This window comes from Rhagoletis zephyria, unplaced genomic scaffold (assembly GCF_001687245.7).
Source record: "Rhagoletis zephyria isolate East Lansing unplaced genomic scaffold, Rhagoletis_zephyria_1.1 Rzeph_scaffold_00121, whole genome shotgun sequence".
Classification (NCBI taxonomy): Eukaryota; Metazoa; Arthropoda; class Insecta; order Diptera; family Tephritidae; genus Rhagoletis; species Rhagoletis zephyria.
The window spans coordinates 338,646-361,778 of NW_016157205.1; the positions used below are offsets into that span (position 1 = coordinate 338,646).

The 23,133-nt window shown below is 34.0% G+C and overlaps 1 protein-coding gene across 8 annotated transcripts in view; it reads left to right on the forward strand.

Annotated features, from left to right (window-relative positions):
- Positions 1–23,133, forward strand: part of ct (homeobox protein, cut) — a 282,653-nt gene that overhangs the window by 216,214 nt on the left and 43,306 nt on the right. The window lies entirely within an intron of this gene.

A 23,133-nucleotide genomic window follows, 5' to 3' on the forward strand; every position in this document is an offset into this window, starting at 1 on the left:
TTGACTGCAACTTCCTTCTGGCGAAATTTGGGCATGGGTGTTAAAGAGAAAAAAGGGGTTGGAAAATTATTAAAAATATTTTTATTTCTAATAACATGAATTGATGTGCGGTGGGGAGAGGAGCGAATTTGAAAGCTTTTGAAAGGAATTTAAGTGAGAAATATTGAGGATGAGTTTCAAGTATTAAATTTTAATAAACAATTTTTGGCGAATATTTTTGTGCACGGTGCATACTTACAAAGCTTGCAAGCTAATATTGAGACAACATTGACAAAATTTATCCATGCACCAACAAATTGCTTTATTAAAAAAAAATTATTTTGGTAAGCTACCAATGTAATTTGCATAGTTTGACAAAAAGTAAGTAGAGGGTTTCAAAGCATCTTTTGCGCAAAAATGTATGTCATATTCAGAAAAGCACTAGTTTTACAAGAAAAATTTCGTTTTGTCAGCTAGTAAAAAATTTTAGAAAATTTTGCAGGAAAGTATCTTACAGATACAAATGTATCTTTTGCACTGAAATTCGCGCTTTATCCAATTAGCCTTACAAACACTTAAAAAAAACGTAGTTTTCACTTAAAATTGCACGAAAAGGGCACAGATAAAAAGTATCTCAAAGAAAAAAAAATATCTCAAAGAAAAAAAACGTATCTCAAATATAAAAAAGTAGTTCAAAAACAAATAAGTATATTTTAATCTGGAAAATGGCATATGTGAGCATAAAACTCAGTCGTATACTTAACGAAGTTTTAACTTGCGACCAAAAGTCATCTTACAGATGCAACAGTGTATTGAAGATAAAATAATTTTTGAAATGTTATACATGCATATAAACATATTTTTAAGATTTAGTATAGATATAGCATAAAATAATCATTTTTTCAAGGCATACAGACATTATTTTGTCAAGCATGAGATATCACGCTTAATCGAAAGTTCAACAAATGCAAAAGTATATTGCAGATAGATACAAGTATTTTTTCATAATTTTTAGTACTACATTTATTTTGCCAGACGTGCAATTTGAAGGTTGAATGAAGATACTTACATATTTTTTTATGTAATTGAAGATCAAAAAGTAACTAACAGATACAAAAATATCTTACACATGCAGAAGTATCTCGAAGATAAAATAATTCTTTGGCCGTACAATTTTTTTATCACGCAAAAATTTTAATTTTTATATCATTCAGGAGTAAAATGTATCCTAAAGATACAAGGGTAACTTTGTGAGATAAAAATTTTTTAGTAGTAATATAATTACTTTATTCAGAAATGCAACCTCACGATTAAAGGAAGATATATGTAACGCAGATTCGAAAAGTGACCTACAATTGCAGAAGTATCTTACAGATACAAAAGTATCTTTGTGAAAAAATCGCTGTTTAGTAGTATAATTATCTTTTCAGGTATGCAATTTAATGAAGATTTGTAAAAAGCAAGATCAAAAAGTAATTCAGAGATGCAAAAGTATCTTGCAGATGCAAATATGCTTTGAAGAAAAATTATTTTTTTTATGGTAATATTACTTTTTCAGGCTTAAAATGTTGCATTTAAACGTAGAAGTAACTTGATATCAAAAAGTATCTTACAGATGCAAAAGTGTTTTGCATTTATAAAAGTATCTTTGTAAAAAAAACCACTTTCTAGTAGTATAATTATTTTTTCAGACGTGCAGTTTTACGCTTAAAGGAAGATTTGTATAAAGCAGAATCAAAAAGTATTGCACAGCTGCAAGATTATCTTGCATATACCGAAATACCTTGAAGATAAATTAATTTTTGTTATGGTACGGTTTGCAAAAGTACCTTGAAGATTTAATATTTAGAAAAATACTGCTTTAAATCAATACGAGCGCGTAAGAAGCATAAAAAGTAGATATCGAAAATTCCATAAGCTATGCCAAAAATTTAATTTGCTGACATTTCTAAGCCAAACAATAATTGTTGCTGTCACCATTAAAACAGCGCACAATATAGCAACACATACACACTCTTGTATCTAAAAGATGTTACATCGCATTCCAAGCAATTCGACATGTTTCATCAAATATTTTCGTTGACATTTTTTTTTTATCTGCAAATTTTTCAAACTTAACATTCCACCTAAGCTCTTCACCTCCTTCCTCCTTACCGAATGTGCATACTCGTACATCTGCACTCAGTCGGTACAAACTCACACCCTCACACAAATGCGCGCTCATGCCATTTTTTTCGTTCCTCAGCTCGTTCAACTCATTCTTTTAGTCATGCATTCATTTATTTATTTATTTGTTTGTTTATTTCTTATACATTCCCTTGCCCATATCGGAAATGTCATGTCAAGTCAGTCAGGACAAAAGGACATTCATACATTCATTGCTTGTGCGCACTGCGCTACCTTTGGAATGCAAATGCGCCTGACTTCTCTCCTCCACCTGCCACCTTCTAACCGAACGACCAACGCTATCGGTTTGTTTGCCGTATCGTACATATGTATATATGTATGTTTGTGCTGCGCATATCGAGTTGGAAGGAACGCAAACAAACAAACAAAAAATTAGTCTACTTGTACACATATCTCAGTGGAATTATTTGCTACAAAATAATAAAATAATAAGCAAATATGTCCTTTTCATTCCTCAATTCAGGCTACACACTTTACAACTGGATACACAAATAAAATATGCTAGCAATAGGAATGCAAAAAAAAAAGCTTGTCAGTCTTGCTCTTTGTCACTCTGCCTTTCCGGTTGTAAGGTGAAATTCCATTTCACATCGAGTTACAGCTTTTCGCCTTTTTTTGCCGCTATACTCTCATAATATTTCCGTTTCTAATAGACAATTGTCATCTGGGGTATTTCGTATTGTATATTTTATTTCTATAAATATTTTATTTTTACAATTTTGTTGTTGTTGTTATCTCTTCCATCGTTTGTTGGTATTGCAAATTGTATCAGCATTCATATTTGTATTTATATTTGTATTTGCTTTTGCATTTGTTCTTCTATAGATTTTTCTCAAGGGTGCACTTGATGCGGGCAAATGCGAGTGCATTGGGTATAAAATGCAAGCACGTAGGTAGAGTGCTTTTGTTTGAAGGACTACGTGCATAGATCCTTTCGCAGATCTCTTAGAGAGGGATTTATTTGCTGTTCATTTATTTTTGAAAATTTTGAGTAGAGTGAACGTAACTTATTAGGTTTATAAGGTAAGAAGTATAATTTAATCGAAGAAAATTTTTAATGTAAAAAACACTTTACTCCTATCATATAAAAATATTCAAAAATTTTGTTAAAAAAAGATACAATTTTAGATTGCAGATTCTTTTTCGTTTAACTATTTGCCTGGCCCAACATATACTCGCCATTTCTGTGCCCTAAATCAGTTTCTAATTTTTTTTTGTATCTAGAAGATTTTCTATTTGTTAGTTGAATTTTTGGAATATATTCTGGGAGATATTTATTTGCTGCTTTCTACTACATTTCAAAACGAATTATGTAGATATTTTAAAAATAATAATAATAGATTCTCGCTTACACATATTTTACAGTCAAAGATATATTTGTATCCATGAGATGCTTTTACAGCTATAATATTTTTATGGCTTCAGATATTTTTTCAAAGTTGATAGAGTCAGTTTTCTATATTCAACAGTTTTTTTTTTATAAAACATACATACATTTGTATCTGGAGATACTTTTATAGCTATACCTTTTTTGAATCTAAATCCAGCTTTTATATTTCCCTTATGGCCAAGTGTTTTTTACAAAAAGATACTTTTGTATGTATATTTTGACTGTTTTTTTTATAATAATAGTCCCAACGGTTTTTACCCTCCATTCCCGCCCATCCGCACGAGGGGCGCAGTCCGCATGACGTACGCATGTTCTTTAAGATACTTTTCCTATGTTTCTAATTATTCCTTATAGGTGTGCCATTTGCATTTATTCAACATTTTCAGTAATAAGCTTGTCCTTTTTTATATAAAGTACATTTGCATCTCTAAGAAAATTTTGTATCTGAGCCCTTTTTGAGACTAACATACATTTTCTGTGTTATAAATTATCTTCTTTTGATTTTTAAGGAGTTTTTTTGCAAAAGATACAGTTTTTCTAAAATATTTTTCTTAGAATGCCTTGGCTAGAATATTCTATTTTTGCGAATTTTCTTTAGGTACTATTTTAATATATTCTGTTCTATTTAAAATACACTTTTATCTGTTAAGCACTTTTGCCCCCTTTTTGCGATTAAATATTTTTCTTCTGTTCTAATTTTTTGGTATATTTTTAATGCACCAGGTAGCCGTGTTTCTATGAGAAATTTTTTTTATCTGCACACCGTACTTTTATTATTTTGTTTTTGTTTTAAAGGGTGTGTGAGATAATTTTTCACGTTAACCACTTTTTCTCGTATTCAAGCATATTTCTCATCGAATTTTCTCCAAAAACCGATACTGAACCTTAAAGATACTTTTCTGTCTTTCAGGCGTTCTGGATCACTGTTTTCCTATTTCTTCTGCAACTAGATGAATTTTGCTTACATATTTAAGCTTAAGTTCTCTCAAAATTAAAGTTTTACGTTTTTTCAACTTCAATTGAAGCCCGCATTTCATAACTCACAAATCCTTTGATACATCACTCTTTACGACTGCCAAAAAAAAGGCAGCATGTTCCCTTTCATTAGTTGAGTTGCTCAAAAAGCCGTTCGACAACGCGCGCCCAACCACCACTCAACTGTCTGCGATGCCCTCAAGTGTAAGCAATAATTGCAAACGTGCGCATTATATGTAAAAAATACAAAAAAATATATATATATCAATATATAGCACTTATACAAAAAATATCTCATACATACAACGTATTAATTTTTCGACTGGCTATTTTACAGTTACAAAAGCTCAAATCATTGATTTATTTGCAATTTACTTTTATCTCTCGAAAAAAGGATGCTTAACCCGTCTCAATTCTGTAGCTTGTGGCTACTCATACTCGCTCGTAAAAACACAAAGCAACCACATCAGAGTGCTGAGTAGTAATAACCAAAAAAAAAAAACACAAAATTATTAATAAAAAAGGTAGCAAAGATACTCGTAGAGATATTTTTTGTATGAAATATATTTGGAATTGAACCTTTTTTGTGGCACTGCCTGACGCATTACAACTGCCAAAATAGCGGCGACAATGAATGAAGAAAAGCGCTGGCTTATGCGGTGTGGGGAAGCCCGTTTGTGGTATGGCGCGCTTATTGGTAACATTTTTGCATGCTGACCACATTTTAGATACGCATATGAAATATTGTATATGCATAAATTGTGACTGTCAAAGAAGTATACAAAAATTTTGAAAGAGGATAATGAAAAATGCGCAAAAAAAAAGTGTGTGAAACTCACACTCCAACGCGCCGAACTACATGGCGTATGAGTAACCAGCCTTTAAGGGGGCGACATTCGCTACGATTTGCCTCAGACGCGACCTGCAATTCATCTATTGCCACGACTGGGTAACCCTTTCTTATTTGGCAACTTCCTTTTTAGTGAGGCGCGCGCCCGATACATTTATTTATTTATTATACAAGAATTTTTTTTTATATGTATGACTTTTTGTGCGTCCATTTTTTGTGATATGTAGGCGAGATGGAAAATTTTGTAAGTGGATATGCGCGCATGCAAATACAAGTCTATACAAATAATATGTGATATGGAAGATATCCTTACACGAGCGCAACCACACACACACTCGCATGTAGAAAAGTTTGTGTGCAGTTGATTGAAAAAGGATACGCACTCATGCGGGCAACTTGAATCGCAAACGATTTGTAATTAACAAAATTGCCAAGCAGCCAGTCAACGCGCCAGCATAGAAGTGAAGCAAAAGTAGATGCTGCAGCAGAAACTCAAACTCAAAGTCAGACAAGCAGCAGCAGCAGCAGCAGCAGCAGAGGCAGCTGCAGCAACAAGAAGTAAGCAGCAAGTGGCGCGCAATCAACCACCAACTCCCTTTGGAGTGTGAGTAGTCATCTTAACCACCTACTTAATCACTGTTCTGCAACAATTGATGGCTGCTAAGAAACGCGGACGCGCGCGCGTTGAATGGCGCGAAGCCACAAGAAGTTGATAAAAAGCATTGCATATCCTTGGGCGGCAAAGGAAAGCATTCAAGCAAATATACGCCGCCAAGAAATAGAAGTAAGGGTGTAAAAAATTATAAAATGTATAGCTAAGCAGCGAACGTCAAGAAAAGGCAGGCGACTTGGGCCATTCATTTCTTTCAAATTCCTAGCGGCCTTTTAGGCGCTGCTCAGCCGCAAGCCACATATGTCACCAATATATGCGCGCACTCAGTGCCAAAAACAATGCATGGAGAAGAAATAACAACAAAAATAGCTGGGAAAGCAAACGTCAAAGGAATTAAAATTCATTGGAGCAGAAAAATTTTCAAATATATTTTATATCTGCTGGCTGGCTGGCTTGAAAAAGGCGGATCGCATCGCTGCATACTTTTTGGCGACACACTGATGAGTTAATGTGCGCACTCAGTCTCGTTGCCAGCCACGCACGCACTCGCTTACTCACTCAGCCTCTACTAAGCCCCCCCCCCCACACCCACTGGCGTTTGTACAAAAAAAAAGGGTTTTTAAAGACACAAAAGTCTTTGTGACAATCCTATCCATTGATTTTTGCCTCTACACGCGTGTATGATTTTTAATGCCTAAGCCTAAAAGCAGGCAACTTTTGTACAATAACCCATACGATATGTGCAGTTGACTATGTTGACGTCGCCGTTTGTTATTTGTTGTCCTTGCCATTCACACACATGCACACATACACATACTCACACTCTAACCGCTGCTTGGGTGTCCTTTTTTCCTAATACAATTGCCTTGGGTGCGCGTGACCGTGTCGTGAGTTAGCTGAAAAGCACTCAAGGCAGCAATAGCACAGACACAGCTAGACCTAAGCGAAGCCGTAGACGTCGTTTAATTAAGATATGTGTATAAGTATTTGTTTCCGAGCGCACACATAAATACACAAATAGGCAGTTATTGATGACAATACACGCTTTGGAGAGTATGAGAAGGTATACGCTACTTATACATAAGTAAATATATTTTTGTTTGCGTAATACCCACTTCCCGCAAAACTGGCAAAGGGGATTATTTAACTTCCTCCAGCAGCATTTGCACTTACACACATGTGTATGTCATTTTGCCTATAGAATTGATAATTTTTGCATAAATTTTAATGAAGGTCTACCCGCACCACAACTACATACAAACACACATCTCTCCCAAACTGCGTCGAGCAATTGTCATTAACTCCTTCTTAGCCTGCCCCATCTCTAATCTCTTCCTCTTCACTGGTTGGGCATTTATTTTGTTATTAATGATTACGAAATGTCGATTGTGGGTGCGTGAACACCTGATACGATACGGTTGTGCTATTTATGAGGGTGATATTGGCAGTTTTGTGGGTTAAAGCGCCCCAAAATAGGCAATGAAAATGTTTAATATGTAATGAAAGCTTTTTGCGTTGGTATGGCAAATAAATGTTTGATTAACAAAAATGATTCGATTTAATACTTGCGTTTAAAACTAGGCAACATACTTTGGTAATGAGTATTTGAGCGCCAAAATGTATGCAATAAAGTTGAAAGTGCGATATATTGTACCTTAATGTATGCAACAAGTAAATTAAATTAATGTTTTATTTGCAATTGAGGTTCCCTGAAATACATGAGCACAAAAATAGGCGCTTAGTTTGGAAAATGAAGGCTTGATAGCCTAAATGTATAAAATAATTTTTCAACGTTTGGGAAATATGAGTACCTCAAAGTAAGTGATAATTTTTAAAGTGGAATCCTTTGGGTAAAATGTGGGCAGGTAAAGACGAAATAAGAAAAATAGGAAAATAGCCAAAAAGTATGCCACTAACTTTAATTTTAACTTAAAACTGCATTCGAAATGGTTCATTGCGTTTAAGCATGAAAATAAGTAAAAAAAATGCTCATAGAAAGACTTTTAAAACTTTAAAGTATGCGAGAATATTTAGTTTGACTGCTTAAAAATATGCAATAATACTTGAAACACAATGCTCAATGCAGTAGCTCGCGTCGTATATGGGTTCTTGAATAAAAATATAGTAAGTAACACTTTTGACTGAGAAAACGCACGAAATCTCTGTAGCAGTGGTAATAATAAAGCTGTCAATTAGCTACCTAAAATTATGCAACATATTACGCCAACGCACATATAAGTATGCTAGTTTCCTCTCAATTTGAAAAGATCGTTTAAACAGCCTGAAAGTATGCAATATTTCTTAACAGCTTGAAGCTATACATCCTAAATAGCTTTCAACTGTACAAATATTTCGAATCTTACCAATTTTTTATAAAATATCAAATTTGGCATGTAAAAATGTGGTTCGAGTTACCTTTTCAACTAATCGCGCCTGTAAATATGCCAAATCACAGGCGTGGCCACAGCAAGGCTAAAGCAGCTGCATCAAAGCGCACCCGTACCAATATTTAGTAGCTACAACTATGTAGAACTGCAATAGTTGTGCACAAAGAAAAATCAACAACAAAAACAACAGCGACTATGATTGCGACCATGGCGCACTAGCCAGCCAATCAGTCAAAGTTGAAACTACACAAAAGTCAAACTTTGTTGATGAAATGTAATTATAAAGGTACACACACGTCTAAAGGCAAAAGTACAAACACATGCACACCTAAGAGCAATCAATATATGTATGTATGTACTTGATTTGGCTAGCAATAACAAAGTGTTGTTGAACATGAAAATTTTTAACAAAACAGTTTTATAATTTTTGGCAAATATTCGACACCAAACCGAAATAATATTAGACACACAAACCTATGCATGTGTGTGCAGTACAAATGTTTATGTGCAGCTATGCGCCTTAAAGTCTACTACCACTATACGTATCGCTAGCAGGTTGAGAAGCTGCGGCAGCTGTAGTTATTCGTTCGCTGTTGCCGGAATTATTTTATGAATACTTGCATACAGACATGCATAAGTGTGCTTGTATGTGTGACAAGTAGTAGTAATATTTTTGGCAGCTTAGCAATGGATCGTCTTGAGTGTCGATGTTCGTTACAAGTCGTGAGTATTAACTTCCCTTTACCTTCTACACTGTGCGCCCATTAAAAAGGGTTGAAAATTCAATCCAAGTTGATTTATCGTTTTAATATTACAAAACGTGAAACATAAAGCTCAAAGTTATGGTTAATGAATAGTGTGTGTATGAGTGTGTTTGTGTGTGAGAAGCTAAAGGGTATTAGAAACAAAGATAGCTATTTGAAGTTAGATTGGTGTTGATAAATTAAGCGAGTGTTGAGAGAAATGGAGATAGAGAAGAAATGTAAAAAATTTCGTATGCATAAATATGTAAAGAAAAGTAATTTGTAATTTGCAAAAGTTTTGAGCAAATTTTAAATTCTAAAAATTATATTTTGATGTGTTTTGCCGTTAGAAATGTTTTTAAAGTTTACGCCTTATTCATACTTATAAAAACTATGTTAAAACATAGCATTTTAGGTACACCAACGTTTCACCAACGGTGTCTCAGCTTTGCTGTATTGCTTACATTTAACTTATTTTATAATATTTGTTGCTTGTCTAGTTCATTCATAGAAGTTTGGAGCTTTTTGAGTACACCAACGTTTCACCAACGATGTCACAACTCATCAAAAGTGATGGAATTTGATTATTTGAGTTAAATATTTCATGCTTAATGCAATCGAGAGGACTATAGGTGCACTAATGCTTCATCAATATAAGCATCAAACTAATGACCGCTCTAGTTTTTTTTTTTTGCTCTCCTTAAGCTGTAATTATTTAAACAACTATGTGAAACAAATGCCTTATTTGGTAGGACTACGTTTTAATGCCAATGTCTATAAGAAAAAACAAATTTTTTTAAACAAAATTCGCTAAAATGAAGACTTAAAAGTACACCAACGTTACACCAATGGCCTCTCAAAAGCAATACTTTACTTAATATCTACTATTATCTTATTTAGGATGTACATTTTTGCTAATATTTATAAGTTTTAAGCTTTTCTAAGTACACCAACGTTTCACCAATCATTTAACAAAGTTTATAACTTCGTCTATAATTCATTAATTGCTATCTTATGTATTAATTTTGCGGAAACATTAGCTTAAAATAATACTTTAAGGTACACCAACGTTTCACCAATGGAGTCTCAAAACTTGACTCAAAAGCGACCTTTTTCTTATTGAGGTTCTCTATTTTTGCTTTTATTTATAAATTTTAATCCATTCTAAATACACCAACTTTTCACCAATGGTCTCCAAAATCTGAAAGCTCTTACAAAGTTTGCCAATTTTGAATAAAAAAAATGAATTTCTGATATAAGTAATTTCATATCCTCCGGTTAAAATTAGTTCATTAAATCACACCAACGTTTCACCAATGCTCTCTCAAAGAAGAAAATCGGTGAAAAATCAACTACACACTTCTTACTTAGAACTGAATTTTTGCTTTAATTTTCAATTATATAGTTCAAATTAGCACATTAAAGTACACTTAAAATCTATACGAACCTCGCTTCTCAATACCTTTCATCAACAAGCGATTGCCCTAAAACAGCAAATTTCACAACTTTCCTTTAAATTCTCAACATTTCATAAATCCTACCAACTCAGCAACGCATTGTCTTCATCAATTCTCTATATCGATTTTATTTGCACCCTTCGAATCGTCTATTTTTCGAACGTGCATTAATTAATGAAATGATTCAAAATAAAATATTCTTTTATTCTACACGTAAAGCGCTCGAAGACAATGTCGAGTGTGGCTGCTAACAACTCTTCCTCAACCCGTCCACCACCACTCTCTCTACCACCACTCTTTCCAGCATGCCAGCCAATTTTCAGCACTACCGTCTTTTGTCAAAAAATGGTGGTTGTGCGGGCAATTCCAACTCATTTGTCTTCATTCCTCTTTCTGCGCCCTGCGTTCATCAACGCGCAACGCTAAACCCACACCTGTCGCCGCCTAAGCCGCAAATTTCCTTTTTCCATTTTAACAACAACAGTCAAGGCAACGACGCGACGCCAGCAGCATCCTTCGAACAACTCGCCTCAATTTGTGACTCACTTCACTTAACTTCACTTCACTCACCTAAGCTCAGCTCTTCCTTGCTCGCCGCTTAGCTACTTTGCCACGCATCGAATGCTTTCATTTGAAATTTTATTGTAAGTCTTCATTTACTTTGCTTTAGTAACTCAAGAGATACCATATTCGGCATTCATTCACCACCACTCAGCGCCTCCGTTCCCACTTCCACTTCCACCTACACGAAAGTGAATGAAAAATCAAAAGTACTCGAAATCGAAAGGGTTAGATATTTCGTATTTTTGCGCATCGATTTTGTGTTGGGTGAGGAGGCTGGCTGCTTTTTGATTGCGTCAGTCAGCATTGCTATTGTGTGCCGTATTACCATTGATTGTTGGTGTAAGAAGCAACAGAATTTCGCTTTTTCCAAATATGAAATTACCTTTGCGAAAGCAGTCAAAATTTTAATATTTACATGTAAATATGTATGTGCGTACATATCTCTCTTCAGGCTGCATTGATTCGACAGTCGCTTCAATTGCGTTAAAGAAATGTTGCTACCACAACGAACGCTAGTCTCATTGTTGTTTGTTTTGCCATTCTTGCTTGTTTATCGAACTTGAAATTATTCAACAATTGTTGCTAATATGCCAAAATTATGTACAAGTCTATTTGCGCTCAACATTCAAAGTTGTTGTTGTTATTGTTACTTAAGTAACAATAAAGGGTTGTTGTGGAAATGCGAAAATCCATTGATTGCTTTGCGCAAACATAGTATAAAGTATTAAATGTATTTCTAGCTGATGTTGTTGTTGTTATTGTTGTTAGTAATATTTAACTTGTTGTCATTTTATAATTGTTTTTCTTGTTGTTAGCGACAGTTGGATTAAAAGTTTTGTAATTAAAATTTTCGTAGCTGAGGCGACACCAATCAATGCCCAGTGGCGGAGTTGTTACTCAGTCGATTTTTGACGTTGGCGTTGCCATTGTCAATAAATGACACGACGAGAGCGAAAATGCGGCAAGAGTAAGCGGGCGTAAGAGTGCACTGGCTTCCAAAGGGGTGGACTTTGATTTGTAAACGAAATTAATGCAAACAATTGGGCTATTTAGTGAGCATTTTGCCAAACTTTGTTCAATGCTATTGATTTTTAAAGGCACTTCTCTGTTATAATTGTTGATAGTTGATTGTTGAGATTATGAAGAGAAAGTGTTGTAAGACGGCGATGAATAGCGGACATGTAGACCGATTTTGTACGAAAGATTTTTTAAAGCTACTATAATGTTTACATATTTATGTCTACCAGATATTTACATATATTGAAATTAATTTTTACGTTCACCATCGTTTCACCAATAGTAACTTTAACTAATAGGAATTGTGTTTGTACATGTTTCTTATGTATAGAAATAGACTCTAAAGTACACCAACGTTTCACCAATGGTACCTTAAATTAATGATTATTGCTTATAAATACGCTCCATGCATTTAAACGTATTTCTTATGCATGAAAACAGTCTTTAAAATACACCAACGTTTCACCAATGGATACACCAATGTTTCTCAATCGAGTAAAAATTTCATATAAATAATTTGTAAGTATTAAAATGTGTTTTTATTAAATAATTGTGGGTTTTTAAGCACACAAACGTTTCAACACTTTTAACAAACAAACACATTGTTTAAACAGTCGTAAAACTTCCAGAAAAGATATTGGAGACGAGATTTAGAAAAGTTTTTGATGAAAAATGTAATTTTTTTTAACACACGAACGGTTCAGAAATGACACTAGAAGTGCGTAGAGCTCTTGAAACTAACTGAAATTGATATTCCTGGACCTTTGAACTGATAAACAACCATTTTCCCATTCACCAACGTTTCACCAGTGGTACAAAAAATGTGCTATAGCTTCAGAAAATCTGTGCAAATGGCATTTAATGGTTTTTGTAATGAAAAATCACATATTTTAAATTCACCAACGTTTCTCCAATGGTATGAAAAATTTTTACAAATATCAAAAACTCAACACAAATAACGATTCAGAACTTTACTAATGAAAAACAACTAATTTTAAGTTCACCAACGTTTCACCAATTGTATAAAAATATTTTGAAATGCACAATAATCAATGCAAATGTTATTTTCAGACAGCTAAATGGAAGTTTTCCACTTTCTGGTTCACTAATGATAAAAAAATGTATAAGCCTAATGTATTCAAACGTTTCACCAATGCTGAGGTAACCAACTTAAAGTGATTTTAAATGATGAATATGTTTGCCGTTGGCCTTTGGCATAGTTTTTAAGCCCATTTTAGTACACCAGCGTTTCACCAACGCTATACCTTATGCGAAGATCAGCATTATCCCAGTGCAGTGTTTTAAGTATTTGAAATCCTTTACTAAAAATCAATAAGCAACTCGCCTACACAAACATTGCACCAATACTGCCACAATTACGAGGTATTGATTTTTTTTTACAACAAAAACTCGCGCTTAAAACGAGTGCATGCATGCTAGTTAAACAACAACAACCAAAACAATATGCGCATTTAATTTGCAGGCAAATGACAAATCTATTTAAGTCAAGTAAACAACAATTGTGCCTCGTTCGCTATGTGTTAAACATTTGCCAACAAAAGTAGTAACCCGTTTATTTTAGGTTTTTTTCCACTTTGTTTTGCATGCATGCAACAGTCAACGGTAGCTGCAGCAGTAACAACAACAACAATAGATATGTAGGTAGCAGTAGCACATGTAAAATATGCACGTATGAAATTTTCGCGTGTCAGCAACACATTAGTCAGACGTCGCCAGTAGAAAACCAATAATCACGCATGTGCAACAAACTAACGAAATATTTATTGCCATGAATGGTTTATACTAGGCTAGGTGCTGGCGATAGTTTAGCTATTGCGAAGTTTAGTTGCTGCTATTTTCGTATTTTACTTTTTTCGTATTGACATATGCCCAATGCTAATGTGTGCCAAAAATCAAACACATAACTAATCGCTATGAATTTATTTATTTATGTTAATTTGTTGCACTGATATGTATGGCAATTTTGCGTTTATTTGCGCGTGTGCGTGTGTATGTATATTACACTTTCGTTAGATCCATGGTAAATGCCATTTCATCGCATTTATAGCGACATTGCGATTATTACCAATAAACAATAAAATGTAACCAACGCAATAAAATGTAATTAGTTGGCATTAAAAACGCATAAAAGACATATGTATGTTAAGCGACAAGGATGGCAGTTAAAGGACATGCAAAGTAAAGTGTATGCATGAAAAAAAAGCTCATAATCATCATGAAATCGGCATCGAGGCAAGACGATGGTGCCATATGGCACACACTTTTTACTAACTGCTTTTCTCCTGCACATTTGTATGTTCTTGGTAAGCGCGATATAAGCTTGATTGCTTAAGCTTAAATTATGTTGATATGGTTGGCCATAAAACTGTCGAAACTTATTTGTCAGAGTCATAGATATTCGTTGTGGGAATACGTTGACATAAGTCAATATTTAATATGTCATATGAAAAGTTATCAACATGGCTTTTAACTTTGCTCAATGATATGCTATAATTATGTATATCACTAAAATACTTTTAAGGCCTACATATGTCTTACGAGGGAAGGTCGAAATGTTCAACGCCTACAAGAACTGGAAGTGGAAAGTGTATGTTTTTCAAGCTAGCACTACTTGGCCATCTAATCCCATATTTGAGAAACATTATGAAGATTTTTGATGGTATCGGAAGTACGTTGTTGAGTCATTGGTGTACGCCGAAGTGCTCTAAAATACTGGTTTTCCACTATCTAACATTCTTTCAGCATTTCTCAATCATTTAAGGTCATTCAAGTAGTATTGGTAAGGCGTTGGTGAAACGTTGGTGTACGCCGAAGTGCTCTAAAAGACCGAGTAGTATTGGTAAAGCGTTGGTGAAACGTTGGTGTACTCTAAAGTACGCTTAAATGCTAAATTTACTTGAATAAAGCTATTTTAAACATTTTCTTGCATTTTTCAAGCCTTTATGAATCATTGGTGAATCGTTGGTGTAATCTTAAGTACCAGACCATTTTTTAACTATTTCAAGCCATTTAAGTAGTATCGTTCAAGATTTTGTGAAACGTTGGTGTACTCTTAAATGCTAAATTTAATTGACTACACATATTTCTAAAATCGTAGCATCATTATTGACCAGCGTGAAGCATTGATGAAATGCTGGTGTACTTCAGAGCGTTTAAATCTACTGGTTTTTATACTACTTTACTTTTTCTTAACATTCTTTAATCCTTTCAAGCTTTCTAAGTATTAGTGTTGTGCCATTGGTGAAACGTTGGTGTATTCTAGAGTACACTTAAAAGCGAAACTTACATGATCAAGGCCTTTTTCAACATTTTCAGGTATTCTTCAAGCCTTTATGAAACATTTGTGATACGTTTATGTGCTCTAAACTACATTTAAAGGCCATATTTGCTTGATCAAAGGTACCTTAAACATTTTTGAGTAGTTTTTAAGCCTTTATGAAGCATTGGTGAATTTTATATTCAAACCTTTTCACCTTTTTTAACCATTTCTAAGTCATTTCCAACCATTTAATTAGTGTTGTTTAAGCTTTGGGGAAACGTTGGTGAACTTTAAAACTGGCTTGAAAGCTGAATTTGCCTATTTTCCATCGTTGTTTGGTAATTATTAAGCATTCTTTAAGCGTTGGTGAAACACCGATATAGAAATAGAGAAATAAACCTTATAAAAAATCTGAGAAGCATATTCGGCTTTAACAATGAAGGAAAAATAATTTGATAATAATTTCATCCTGTGAACTTTTTTACCCCCTTCGTAGTAACTTATTCAGCAAAAATTTATACCTGCTCTTCGCAGCCTTAATTTCCAATCACATCAAAATATGAATATTACAAATATATGCAACAATAAAATAATAATAAAAAACAAATCGTAACGCTCACGCACAACAGCAATCAAGCTGACAGATACGAAAATGTAGCGGAAACTTTCAAACTCAATTCAAATGCACCAGCCCACCAAAATCCCGACTCCAAACCACTCGATACTCCCTAGTCCCTCACACACATACGTTAAACAAAATTTTACTTGGCGCAAAAAGGGTTAAAAACTATATGCGTGAGTTTCAGTAGGCGGCAACGTCAACGTCAACATGATTTGATTAAAAATCTCAAGCAATCGAGGCATCGAACAGCGGCTGTCGGACGACGGCGACAGCGAAGTTACATTGCATAAAAATCTCTTTTTTTTTGTCTAAATGCGAGACATGCTTACATATGTGGCATACTTCAAGGCGCTACAGCAAGCTAACTTCTGTATATATGTTTCTACCCGTTCCACCAACACACAGACGTCAAATAAACTCATTAGCATATGAACGGAAAAGTGGAGTAAATATGAGGAGGTGTAGAGAGTTGAATGCAAATACCAATAGAAGGCATAGACACACAAGTGTGCATGTATGTGTCAAAGCATTAATATGTGTTTGTATAGATGTGTAATGAGCAAGCAACTGAAGTATCTAAAAAGACAAAACTGTCGCTGATGTTGCTTACCTACCTCTACTCGCTCCGCCAGCAGGCCAAAGTAGCTTGAGCTGGCACGCATTTGACAGTTTGTCAAAGTAGGCTGCAAAATAAAGGATTCAGCGCCCACACATATGCATGCACCCACACTACTGCTAATAGGAAAAAGTGAGGCAGCCTGTATAAATATAAAGCAAAAAATCGTAAACAAAATACGCAAACGAGCTGTTCGAGATGTGCCTTGGAATTTTTGAAAAGGCTTTAATTAATTGAATAAAAAAACGCATGCACATGTACAGACTTACATATTTGTGTGTCATTATATATATGTATGTACATACATGCAGAGACAATATGCGTCAATTTCGTAGAAATCCTTTCAAGGTATAGATAGACGACACACACGCATGGCACACACTCAGGACGCACAGGCAATACACAAACATACACACACTGCTCAACAAAAATGAAGGCGACGCATTGAGAAGATTTAAGCCTTTCAATTTTTCCAAAGCATCAAAAATTGGATGGAGCGACATGCGTATACAATTAAAAACCAAAAAAATTAAAAAAGTGCTGTAAAAAAGTAAGAGCTGCGGCAGCATTTGGCAGAGGCGGAAACTGGAGCGCCATATGTTGGCAGTCATGACATGAAGCTAACAAGCGTCCTTCGATGTGTATGTGTGTCTATCGTTAAGATGATTTAAGAAGTTTGCAAACAAAATTAAGTAATTTCGCTAACGGCGGCTGAAAAGCGTGTTGGGTGGGTGGAAAGTGGGCGTTACTCAATCGGCATATACAGTGAGCGTCAAAAATAGTAAGCAACACCAACAAGAATCGTTTTTTTTTTTTTAATTTCATACTGAACTTGGGAAAGTGCAAGAAATTTTCATCGAAATTTTTAATTTTTCAATTGAATAAAGTGCAAGCTTCAAGTCGCTAAAAATTACAGAGTATACTTATTTTTGACGGTCACTGTAAATACAAGCATTGAAGCGCTTCGTCTATAGGAACTTTTTCATATTATGTATTGGAAAACTACATAGAAGCTGTCAAAAACAAAATTTGTATGGAAAGCAATTTGTATGCCGCAATAAGCTAATTTCAAGCGAAATCAAGCAATTAAGTATTTATTTTTCTTTATTGTTGAAGCATTGGTGAACCGTTGGTGTAGTCAAAATTAGCTGTGAATGTTTCCGTTACTATGGTAATATCAATCGAATGCTTTTCGTAACATTTTTGCATAGTTTTCATATCATTGGTGAAACGTTGGTGAATTTTAAAATTACTTCCTATGATCAAAAAAACCCTCAAAGTGTTGTTTTTCTTATTTTTTTAGCGTTTTTCAATGTTTTTCGTATTGATAATGCGTTGGTGAATTTAAAAAACTATATTTTCCAAGTAAAAGGTCTCCAAATACCTTTTGTTTTAACAAATAGCCAATTTGGCATCATTCCAACACCATTGGTGCTTATCCTTTAAACAGTCTTAAAAAACAATTGGTCCTCATTTTATATAACTAACTAGACTAATTTATAGGCGAAATTGCTATGATAAGGTTAAAAATTTACATGACTATGCCCAGTTTTTACTATTGGTGAACCGTTGGTGTACTCTAAAGTTTTCCGATAGGTTAAATTGATATTATTACATCTATTTCCGGAGTTTTTGAGCCTTTTGAAGGCATTCTTCAGAGTTTTGTAACGCGTTGGTGAAACGTTGGTGTATTCCAAAGTGTTACAGTAGCTCAAGTTTATATTCCTTTATCTAGTTTCAACATTTCTTGTTGTTTCTAAGTATTTTTGAAGCATTGGTGAAACGTTGGTGTTAGTGTACAGTACTCCAAAAGCTTGGATTGGCAAGACTAAGGCAGTTTCTAACATTTTTAGGTAATTTTTAACCAGTTTTGAAGCATTATTGGAACGTTGATGTACTCTTAAGTACTCAAATACTACAAATATATTTTATTTACTTTCAAAATTTTTGCACCAATATTGAGCATTCGTGAAGCGCTGGTGAAATGTTGATGAAACGTTGGTGTATTTCGAAGTATCCCAAAAACTAACAGCTCTATTATTTTTTAGCTCCATTATTTTGCGTACACTTTAAAAACTACTACACTCATTAGCTTTAAAAATCAATGGCGCAATGGGAACACAATCACCGCGAAATACCTTACGTCAATGCCACTGATATTATTAATAATACCAACAACAACTACATAAAGTGTCTGCCACGATATTTATAAAGTGGGTTGTATCAGCTCTACATAAATTTATGCACATTTACAATAGCACCAAAAAAGTTTTAATTGAAAAATATTAAATTTCAACAAAACATTCAAACACACAATACGGGTGCTTAAAACAACAAACGCTGCACACAATTTCACGTGCTGTAAATATGTTGGAAGGTAAGCGCAAATAAGAGAAAAACAACCGCCAGGCACAATAAATTAATTGATTAGACATCCTCACATTTCACAAAAGGCGCGCAGAGCAAAAGCAACATCCAAGCAAATAGCGAATTTATGATTGTGTATTTTCGGCAAAATTATTGTGGGTACAGCATTGATCCTCATACATATATGTGTAAGATATGCATATAAACATAAAATAAAACAATCACGGCAGCCAGCAGCGCGCGTACACAGAGATATGAAGACAGCTACAGCAACACACAAATCATCTTCGGTTGTAAAGGAGATTTTTATGCGCCAAAACGAAAGGTTGAAATTTCACCACCTTTGTATACTATTTATATAAATCATATGTGCGTGTATGCATATGCATATGCATATGTATGGATGTATGTATATACGGGTGTATGTGTGTGTGTGTACCTTTTTCTATGTCGCAAAATTTTCTTAGCATACTTACAGGGTTGGTAGCAGCATGCATGCATATTCATAAAATTTCGGCAAAGCGATTGAGACGCATCCAAAAGGCAACAATGTTATTAATTTGCTGTGGTGGGAGTGAGCGCGGAAGAATGAGCGGTGGCAAGAAAATATCTAGGAAAAATTGCTCGAACAAGCAATAACCACTTGCGGTGTAATTCAATATGAAATTTACGAGTCTATAAATGTTTCCAAGGGGTATATTGTTGTATGTGGGCAGAATATGCGAGCAATAAGGGCATGTGTGTGTGGGAATGAGTGGGTCGATGAGGCTTTGCAATAGCAAGCGTAACCGGCCTTTTTATAGGTTTTTGTTGCTTTTAATATTTGTTTTATATGTGTACTACTTGTTGCTGTAATTTTTTGCCCGAAATAATGTCATCAATAGCGCAGCAATCGCCTTTCTGCGTTTGATAGAAAAGGCGAACAAATGACGTCTTAATGAAATTAAAAGTGCGTCGAGGATTTGGTTATGCCCAGCTAGCTTTTTTTGAGTCTTCAAAATTGATTTAAGCTGATCAGCACAGCCTTTGCACTTTTTTTCTCGAATAAAACTAAGTAAGTAATTAAGCACTTACAAATGCATATGCGAAAAGTAAAGCTTTTGCACTCAACTTGAGTCTAAATTGAGCTTAATTTGAGTTTAAGTTGAGCTTAATTTGAGTGCCACTCAATTTGCGCTCATCCAAGAAGCCGAAATTTGCTTCCAAAAAACCTGGCTGTGAGCTTTAAAAAAATATATGTATACATAAATTTAATATTACACATATTTAAAAAAACCTCTCAAATACAGTGCAAATAGTTGATCACTTATCACAACCATTCGTAACGTAAACTCTAGTTTAAGCGTGTATTGCATTTGTTTCAAAATTTTTATGAAAAAATTTAGCTAAAACTAATTTTACTAAATTTTTGAACTCAAAAATATAGTTAAAAAAGTGAGTGAAAATTTGAAGCGACTAAATATGTGTTTGTATATTGCCTTTTTTCATAATTTGAGTAAAAAAGTTGAATGTTTTATAAATTTGAGTGAAAGCTTTGAGTACCTAGTTATAGAGCTAAAAAATTTGTGAAAAAATAAAGTGACTAAATATACGTTTGTATATTGCCTTTTTCATAACTTGAGTAAAAATATTTTGTTAAAACCTTGAGTGAGTTATAAATTGAGTGGAAATTTTTTTATAAAAAAAAATATTTTAGGAAAATGTAGGTTGAAGAAATCGGCACATTCATTATTAAGAGGTATGAATTTTACTCTATTCCCTGGCGTGCATACATACATACATACATATGAACAATTGGACTTACTGTGCTAATTTTAGTTAAGAAATTGGGGGAGAAAATTTTAGCACTACATGCCTTCAATTAGAGTCTTAAGTTAAAGTCTTGGGTGAAAAAAGGTAAGAACTATTTTCTTTCAATCGGTATAAAACGTTTGAATTATAATCTTAAGTGAAAAAATTAGTGAAAATATTGAGTGAAAACAGTTTAAATAATTTTTAAATTACTGTCCTTGTTTTTTACACTTATAGAATTTGTTTCGGGAATTTCTCTTTCGTATCACTAGCTTGTATTTACACACATATGTATGTATGTACATAAGTATGTATAACATATCCTTCTGTGTAAAATTTTTTCTACCTTCCCCCTATTAACTTACTTACAGTCGGAACTATTATTCTACATTGAAGAATTTAAAAAATTAGTGAAAATTTTAATCACATTTGCTTTCTGTGTGAGGGAAAAAGATTTGAAATAAAATCTTAAGTGAAAAAATTTAGCGAAAATTTTAAGTAAAATTTTTTAGTGAAAAACAGAGTGAAAGTTTTGTGTAAAAAAATTAGTTGAAACATTTCGCAAAGACCAATTTACCGTTTATGAAACTTTTTCCTTTTTTTGACTGCACGAAGTATAAATTTTGCTTGCCGTTTTTTCGATTAATTCTTTGCATATGTATGCATGTATATGTGACATAACATATGCGAACTATGTATATACCTTAACCCACTGTGATTTCTGCTATCAATAAGTACTCCAGTAGTGCAAGCCAGTCAACTCTCAACGCTACCTTACTAACTGACAATCACCATATTCGCTCGTTGTCGTTTTATGCAATACATGTCTATACATAAATACCTTATGTGTAAAAGTTTTCCACAACAACAGCACTAAACCACATACTCAACCACACCCAAGCCTACACATACGCGCATGTGTGTATTGTATTGTAGTAGATACTTTGGCATTAAATGAGATTGCCGGTGTGTTTTGTGTTGACGAAAATATGATAATTGGCAAATTTGACAAGGGAATTTTTCCTTAAACTTGTAATTGCAACAACAATAGCAACTTAACCGCTGGCAAACCAAGGAAACCCAAGGTGCTTAAATACGAAAACAAACACATACTTTTTGATGCGCTGCAAAATTTCCATATGTGAAATAGCACCACACATGAACATAGATACATACATACATACCCATACATACATACGTTGCGCCGAGTTAATATAGTATTGAAAATTTTCGAATAACGTCAAAAGACAAGACAAAGTTTTTAACTGTTTCTCCAAGTAATATGCAGGCATATATTCTTAACGTGCGCTTGTACGATTTTATGTCTTGCGGGAATGGTTGTTATTGCTTTTATATATTATAAAGTCTGCGCTGTGCTGCTCTCTGCACTACTGATATTTTTGTTATTTTTGCTTTGTTGTTTTGGGTGTGCATGATTTTTTAATGACAGGCGTTGTCCTGCACACACACACACACACACATTTATATACTGCATCTGTATGTATGCGCATACCTTGATGAACAAATACTATAAGGGTATGTGATTGTTTTATGCTTTATGTTCTATGTTTATGCATCAAAATTAATTTTATTTTACTTTGGGGCGGTTTTTAATTGATGAGCAAACATTGGCGGTTGCGGTGCTGTTGTGGGTCTTACCTTCGGCTGTGGCAGCAGGAATAAGAGTAGTGAGCTTGGTAAGGGGTAGGAGTGATTGTTTTGTAGTTGTTGATATTGAGTTAGGAGTCTGTTCTTATTCGAAGGCGAAACATTTCTTTAGGGCATTACAAAACTGGAATATGGGGAAAAATTTGTTTGGTAAGGCATTGAGACACGACGGTGATTTTTAATGGTATGACTATTACATGCATTACTTGCATACATAAATACCTTCCATTAAGCTGATAATCACAAAATGTCTGGATAATTACAATTACTTGTAATGATTACATAATGATTACTTACACATAATTGCAAGCGACGAAATTATAGCGCTTGGTTGGAGCTGTAAAGTTATTAGCAGTATATGAAACCCATCTAATTACATGTAATGATTACAAATACATGTAATGATTGCTTTACGATTACATGTCATATCAAAATAATTACTTTCAGTTATCAACGTGATGCTAAAAGATATTTTTAAAAGATTTTTTTATATTATTTTTTTTAATTTTTCTAATACATATTATCTACATTCATACATGTACAAGAATATTTAAAATCTCGCACTCGCACACCTCATTAAACGCCCACTTCTAATATTTATTCTTTTTTCTTCTTTCCTCTCCAATA